Source organism: Diorhabda sublineata, chromosome 6 (assembly GCF_026230105.1).
Source record: "Diorhabda sublineata isolate icDioSubl1.1 chromosome 6, icDioSubl1.1, whole genome shotgun sequence".
NCBI classification, from domain to species: domain Eukaryota; kingdom Metazoa; phylum Arthropoda; class Insecta; order Coleoptera; family Chrysomelidae; genus Diorhabda; species Diorhabda sublineata.
In genome coordinates, this window is record NC_079479.1 from 20586350 (window position 1) to 20594870 (window position 8521).

Genomic DNA, 8521 nt, shown 5'->3' on the forward strand with positions numbered 1-8521 from the left:
AACAAAAGAGACATGAATAATGAAAATGAGAAAATGGTTATTAATTATGAAATAATTAATAACAAAAATAAGTTATCCATCAATTATAAAAATTCCAGAGAACTGTAGTGTTCAAATAGAAAGTGAAATTTTCTCAACTAACATACAAATTAGAAAAGGAAAATCGATAATATTACCGAAATTAAACTTCAAATTTTTAAATAATCAAATTTATAAATCTCCAAATTTAACCAACATAGATTTTGACAAATTATACGAAATCAATAAAATTGCTAGAAATATAAAACCAAGTCATGAAATTTATAATCCGCAAAACCATGTATCAATTGGACTATTTACTATAATAATAATAATTTGTGTAATTCTCATAACATTATGGTTAATTCGCAAATATAAAAGTAAATTTGTAAGAAATCAGAAATTTGAAGAAAAAAAGAAAGAAAACATCGAATTAGAAGAAGGAAAACAACAAGACATGAAAAATACCTCCGTCATTTTTCATTCTTATGGATGGTGGAGTTACATGGAGAAAATTCTAGGAGGACATTTATATAAAACGCAATTGTATTAAATATCGTAAACACTTCATCAGTATTTATTTTATTATAAATACGAATTATTGTAAACAACTTGGTAATGAATATATAGTTCATTCAATGAATATATGTATCGCTCTTGAATATATAGTTCATTCAATGAATATTAGTTAGTTCGCTTTTGAGATTAATTGTATGCATTTAATTTTATTGTAAAATAAATTTTTAAAAATAATGTTCGAAAACAGAAAATTATAATTTGTGTGGCTTTCGATCTAGAATCTCATCATCCATACTGATGAATCACTAAAGGGACCTCACTAATAAATAAAATAGATAGAACCAGAACATTTTAGGAACAGTTTTTTACACAACTTGAACACATAGCTCGCAATAGATTTTATCATATACTTACTTACACCAGATATTCCCGCAATATACCAACATCAAGCACGAACTCCGAATATTATATACAACAAAGCAAATATAAAAATAATATTGAGAAAATGAACTAATATTTATAGGTGAAAATTTTTATTTTAGGAAATATGACAATAAAAATAATACTCAAATGAATTTAATTATCCAGATATGAAAAAAAATAAGAGTATCTATATTTTACAATCAAAATCACTAGTATTCCTCTATCTAATTATGAAATAGAGTATTCTCTGTATTATTCGCGATAAAACGAATATATCCAACTTCTGCTCTACTATCAATTTTCAATAAATTTTCAAGTGTTTGAGAGAGTTGGCCGTAACGTCAGGAAAAATTCATCCTGTAAGCGAAATGTCGGCTGGAGGGCTTCAATTTACACCACCAGAATTGCGAGACGTGGCCTCTACCGTTATAAATAATTTACCTCTTTAGAGAGCTGCACATAATAATTTCAATATATTAAACCATTTATTCATTTTAAGGTAAGGTCTTTCCAAAAAATTTCTTCACTGTAGATTTGTATGTTTTGTCCATATTTCATGACCACATTTACTTTGTTTAGGAACTCATTATAGTTTATTGTGCATAATATCTGGAAATTGAAATGACCCCATACCACCCTCACACATGATTGAATATTGCATCGTCCATTCAGCTATCAGAAAATTTCCCAAAATTGTTTAAGAATAGAGTTATTCAATGATTCAATGACAGTCTATGAAGATAGTATACAAATCTTGTATCACGATATGACTAATGGCCTAAGCTATGTCAAAAGATAGTGGAATTTGTATTGTATTTCTACTCTTATATTTGTACCCTTTTTTGCCAAATTAAAACTACATCTCGAACATGCCTCCTATTAGCTCACTTTTAATTAACACACTTCAGTCACAATAATACGAGTTTCCACCGAAACAAAAAACAATAGCTTTGAATCTCAATTTTTTTATTAAAATCCAATCAGTGGTAAACTGGCTGTACAGCAATATATGGAAGCCAAACTAACAAACAGCATAAGTTACCTAATGGCAGTCTAACAAAACTTTTGTCAAAATAAGATAAGCACCTGTAGCCACCATTTTCTCAATATCCCATCCGTCCCAAAAAACTGATAAATTACACTGCATTAATCTTTTGATTTATCATCTTTGTAACTTATTTGTTTCATATAAAACTTCTTTTCAGTCTTAATTCGTATCAAGCTAACTTACCCGGGATTGCAGTTGAGCCATTTTTCTCCAATCTTACTGTTTGTACAAAATGGAACTGCATTTTGTTTGAATTTTGCTACGAAATGACAAGTATTATAACGTCCAGGTGAGGGAATCTGAAAGCAGACTTTTTCTTTAAATCTAGGAACTTTGCTGCATAGGGGAACAGTGCCTTTTTTACTGCAAATCTAAAAATCAAAAATACCTATATTTAGCACTCCAGTAATTAATAATTTCCTTTAGTTTATACTAAAGGTTTTGAAATATTCAATCAACGCATGAAACTTTTTTAGATGTTGTAAAAAAATATAGTGGTAAGGGGTCAAATTAACCCATATGTTATTCTGGATCACCTGGAGTTCCATTTAAATGGTTCTGGAAGAATTTCTTCTCGCCTTAGAAAGTTATTTTCAACCCATTCTGTACTGAAAACTTGTATTTAACTGCAGAATACGTATCACTATTATAGTCAACCTGTGTTTTTGCTACTGCTGATTTGGTTTTTTTTATTTCCTGAGATCTCTATTTTTTATCCCGTTTTCTGATAATTTCTATGCTCCTCAAAATAGAAGCCACTTGTTGAGTTCATTTTCTAACGTTACTGATCATTAGTGTAACAGATACCCGTCAAATGGTGCCCAAAAGTTTTCTGGGACTTATTTCTAGAGGTGGTAGCATCGCATCTCATTTCTTGGAACAAGCTTTAACTGTTTCTTGGTGGAGTTACATTATCAGGAATCAGCAATTAAATCACATTTAACACTATATTGGTTTGTTCAGAATCTACTTTTGCTGATGTTTCGTAGGGCTTCGGCAGTTCATGTTTCTCTCTTAACAGTATACTATCAATGTAAAAACTTTTCATACACACTTTTTTCTCAATTTTGTCTTTTAATGTCATAACATTAATATTATGATATTATATACAGTTTTTTAAAAAGTATGATTTTCTTGAAAAAAATTGTTAGAATTTTTCAGAGGACAATCCTAAGAGGACCTAACCTAACCAAGCACTACTTAGATATGAAGGGCTTTCGGTTCCAGCTAGAACTTCTGTTCAAGACCAATAGCCTATCCCAAAAAACGTTCTTATGTAACATTGTGAACTACATGAATATATCATCCTGCAGAAAAATTAGCTAGTAAGCCAGCATAGCTAATATTATATTTTAGATTTTATAACTTATGCACCCAGTATATCGATATTCTTTTCAAAGAGTTTTACTAAATATTTCGATTTTTACCATATAAATAAACATAACCTTGTTGTGGAATCTCTTGATGATATAGAAATGTAAGTATAAGGAAACGGAAGACGGTTGCCGGCCGACATGCTTAATCAGCAGATGAGTTATTATAAAGTAACAGAGCACATGTTTTTTCACGACGATAGTAAAATTGTAGTACTATTCAAGTTTCAAAAAGTTTGTAATAAATGTATTTTTGGAAATAAAGTATTTTTTAAAAAGTGACAAGTTTTGTAAACGACATTTCTGGCGTTGTGAACAGGATTCTCGTACAGACGCCATCCGTTTCCTAGTCAATTTCAATTGTTTGAATTCACTTCACTGAACCTGGGAACAGAAGGAAGAGCATGCTGAGGAAATCATCAGTGATCATCCTTTTGTAAGTGTTTATTCCTTTTGATCCTTTTATGAGCGTTTTTAGTGATATTTCTCAGGATAATTTACATTTACTTTTCGATCATCTTGTCATAGATATTTCTAATAAACGTATTTCAAATTTATCAAATAACTCAATAAGCAATATACCAATGAATAACAGTGATATTTCTAGCCTTTGAGCTCCATTGCTCGAATTTTCTTCGGAAGATAATTTATCAACCTTCATAAAATCAGTCGATAACTTAATTGCTTTTCTATCAGAATCCATTTGAAATGCTAATAGTATATCTCGTATCAAGGGAGCGCCTAGAGATTCTCTGAATTATTCCAAGAAACAGACGTACGACCGGCCTTATTATCTAAGTACGGTGACAGACGTTCAAAAGATATTTTAGTTACACAATTGAACAACAGTTCAAAAATCTAATGGAAATTACGACCGATATCATCAACGCGCGTCGAATAATCTAAATGACTTACTCCAACATATGACTTTAAATGATAATGCAGAAACAGTAACTTTCAAAACCCTATTGTGAATATTGGTCGCACTTCCAAATTACTTCTCTCGGAGAAGCCCTTCAAAAATATATATCATATGATAATTACAAGAGTCAGCAGCAATACATAAATTTCTTAAAAAACCAACAAAATAGGATGCCGACATCGTCTAGGCAAAACTCTCAACAGATTCGACCAAACAATAGAACTCACAATAACTTTCAACGAAATCATAATTCACAATCCAGCAATTCTTCACCATCACCTCGTAACTGCCCTTAACAGAACTTCAACTTTCCGAGAAATAATTTCTAGAATAATACCCAAAGGAGTATATTTCCAAATAGGAATTAAGGTAATAACACCCAAAATTTCAATAGATCTTCACTTCTTAGAAATACTTATCATTCACAAAATAATTCCACTCCTATGAGCGGTGTTCAAACAATTCAGGAAAGAAATCGGCCCATGAGAGTTTCTACTGGACGAACACAATATTTCAATATAAATTCCACAATTGAAAACGAAACAGAAAACGACAACGAAAATAATTTTCAGCATTTTCACGAGAACCTTACCGAAGAACAACCGCCCCCACATAATTTTAAATAATATTCGAGAATACCCTCAACTACCCTATTTTTTAATGCTGAAATCAAAATTAAAAGTTTAATCGATTCAGGTGGATCTAACACTATAATCCCTCCAGATGTTGCAAAGTATTTTAACAAATCTCATATTTATCATAAACCATATCATAAACCATTTATATTAACTTATTAACTCATAAATTCAGCTCTAACATCAATACACCCTTATTTGACGAATATAACATAAACGAACTTATGGACGCTCGAATTGGCCCCTGGAGTGAAAATTTTGACATTTTACTTGGCAATTATGACAACGATTTAACGCAATTTTAAATTATTGAACAGAAACATTAACTTTTAGAAATTTAAATATTACAATTCCGTTTGAAACATTATGTAAGAAAATTCTTTTTAGTATGGTGAAATATTACTCCCGGAAACCGAGTCCATTCACATGGTAAGACATGGTTTTATAGATAGTAGATAATAGTAGATAACTTGTAAAGTAATGAAATAACAAATCCACAAGGCAATTTTGACGAGTTAGTTATTCGCACAGAACATTTGAATTCTGAGAAAAAACAGATTTTGAAGTTAAGTAAAACAAAAAACGAAAATCGTATTTTTCCTTAATTGGTTTGGGAAGAAGTAGTTGTTTTCCTCGTTGTATTTTGACGTCGTTGAAGAATTTTTTGAGTTGATTTCTATTTGACATAACTTTGGTATTTTTATTAGTGTAGGTTTTTTTACTTCTAGGTATTTGTCTGTGTGGCATTTGAAAAAAACTTTTTCCGTTTTTACTGGAATAATAATTATCTCGTCTTGTGTGGTTTGCTCTAGTTTTGAATTTATTTCTATAGTCGATTGATTTTTGAGGAGCTGCAGAGTGCAATTGTCATCAGGAGAGTGGTCTTCGATGCAGAAATATACATTTTCTAGTAGTGAACAGATTTTTTCTATAAATTGGTGATTCGAATTGTTTCGTGCCAGATAGGAATATTTTAGGGAGAATATTTGGTTGTTTTGAATGATGGGAAAGAGGTGATATAATTTAATAACTTCGGCTTTGGTAATTGGTATATGAATAACAAAAATTAATTTATTATTGGCAAACGAAACTTGAGTGCCAAAAAATTGGTAGTATGTTAGAGTGTTTTTAAATTTTGTAATTTGGTTGTCAGGGTAAATTCTCCTTAAATATTCTAGCGTTTTTTGTAACTCTTGACTAGTGATAATAGAAGGATGAAGTGTGTTTAGTTTTGCAAAAGCTATGGAGTCTTCCAAATTATTTTTTTTTGATATTTTTTTGATTATTTCCGTAATCATATTTTGTTGGTTTGTCTGGGATCTGGGATCGTTTTTTCCTATAATCGTTGACTAGTCGATACTTTTGTTTCCCTGATTGGTCTTCTTTTTTATTGATTATCCAAATAGGGGATGACCATGGTGAAGTATTAAGCCTTTATCCAACATTTCATTCATCTGGTTATTTATTTCCTGTTTATGAATATAGGGATATCTGTACGATTTACAATATATAGGAATTTCGTCGGTCGTTTTAATTTCGTGTTTTATTCTTGCCGTGAAAGATAAAGAAGATGTCTGAAAATTTTCGAATAAGTTTTAAGATTTCAGTTTTTTCTTCCGCGTTCATATGGTTTGTTCTAATTAATTGTGATATATCGATATTTTTTTTGATTTTTTATTGTCTTCGTTATTTGAGTTAAGAAACGAATTAATATTAATAACATTAATCATTAATCATAACTAGATTTTTCGAATGACACTATCTCTAAAGGTTCTTTAAGATTAACTGAAATTATTCGATTTGTTTTGTTTTGGATTTCTACAAGAGCAAATCCGTTTCTGGCATCAGTCAAAATTTGCGGTTTATACAATGGTCCTATTTTACCTTAATTTATCAATATTCCCCCATTAAAAATAGAAACAGGTAACTTCTTCAGATTTTTTTGTTGTGGTTCTACTGAGAATAAAATATTTGAGTTTTCTTTTCGTCTATATCTGAGAGATATCTCAGTATTTGGGCCTAATAGTTGATAGTAGAATAGTAGTAGTTGAATAGTAGACCTAATAGCCCAATATTAAAGTTCATATTTCTAAAATCATTTAGTTCTATAATACCATCGAAATATTCGTGGAAATCAAATAATAGAATGTGGATGAAATAGTTTGGATTCTGAAATTTAGGAAATGCTCTAAGTATTGATTGATAAAAAATATCTTGACTACCCAAAGCTGTCTTAATTTGTGCATTGATTTGATTAACGGATAAGTTTTTCTATCTAAGGTAATGCGTTTTCTGATGAAATGTTAATTTCTACTATGGTGTTCCTTGGCGTTGTCTCATTTGAATAAAATTTTCATTTTCTGTCTTGTCATAGTTATAGTACGTTTGATTTTGGTCATTATCGTCCGTATTCTAATTCTGATAGCAATGTTGTTCGTCCGATTGGTCGTAGTCGTTTGTGAACAGCTCTTCGGAAGTAAAATTTGAATTCTTTCCAGAATTTCGAAATTGTGAATTTCGATTATAATTGTTATTATTTGAGCATCTTTGTCTTTGTGATAATGTGGAAGAATTTCTTGAAGTCGTTGACATAGGTGTTGATTTAGAAAGTTGGTGTATGTGTTTTGGATTTAGTCTGAAAATGTTTTATGGAGGTCCGAATACTTGTCTGTTCGTCGGGTATTGTCTGGGGGGCATTTGTCTAGGCTGGATATTAATAGGTTGACTGGGGAATTAATTAAAATTAATGTTTATAATGAGCAATTTATTCGCAATGATCAGAATTTAACTATCTTTACCAATATCCTTATATAGAGGGGTTTGAAAAGGTAAAAAGGAAAATGAACAGATTGTTCGTCAATTCGAGTGCTCTGCTTTCCTGGTTCTTTTTCTTGATTCCCTGCTCCTGTTGCTACAAGTTCACAAGTTTATTAGCTCTTAATCCGCACTTAAGGTGTAAAAACTCCAAGGTCCCGAATTTCCCAAAACCCGTGCGTATTCTACTGACTGCGCCAATTATATCTTGAAACTTCGAATTTGGATTTGTGAAAACAATAATTACAATTACAATATATGTTTATTAAGCAATGTTAGAACAAAGAATGTATTATGAAAAGGAATACAGTTTTCATTATCTTCTATGTTTCCGCCAAGCTGCTTCATATGTAACTTGTAGGAAGAAATAGTTAAACAAGTTAACAAATTGTTAGAAAATAACATTATTAGACCTTCTACATTTCCTTATTCTGCACCCGTATGGATTGTTCCAATAAAAGCCGATTCCTCCGGTCAAAAAAATTCCGAATGGTAATTGATTGCCTAAAACGATAAATATCCCATACCAAAAATTGACGAAATTCTAGACAATCTAGATAAAGCTACTTATTTCACAACTCTTTCCTATTGAAAAAACAGCCTTTAGTGTAACACATGGTCATTTCGAATATACGAAACTTCCAATGGGACTGGAAAACAGCCCAGCGACATTCGAAAGATTAATGGATAATATTTTGAGACCCTTCCTATAAAAATCCTGCTTTGTATACATGAACGATGTAATTATCTTCTCTAAATCCTTTCATGA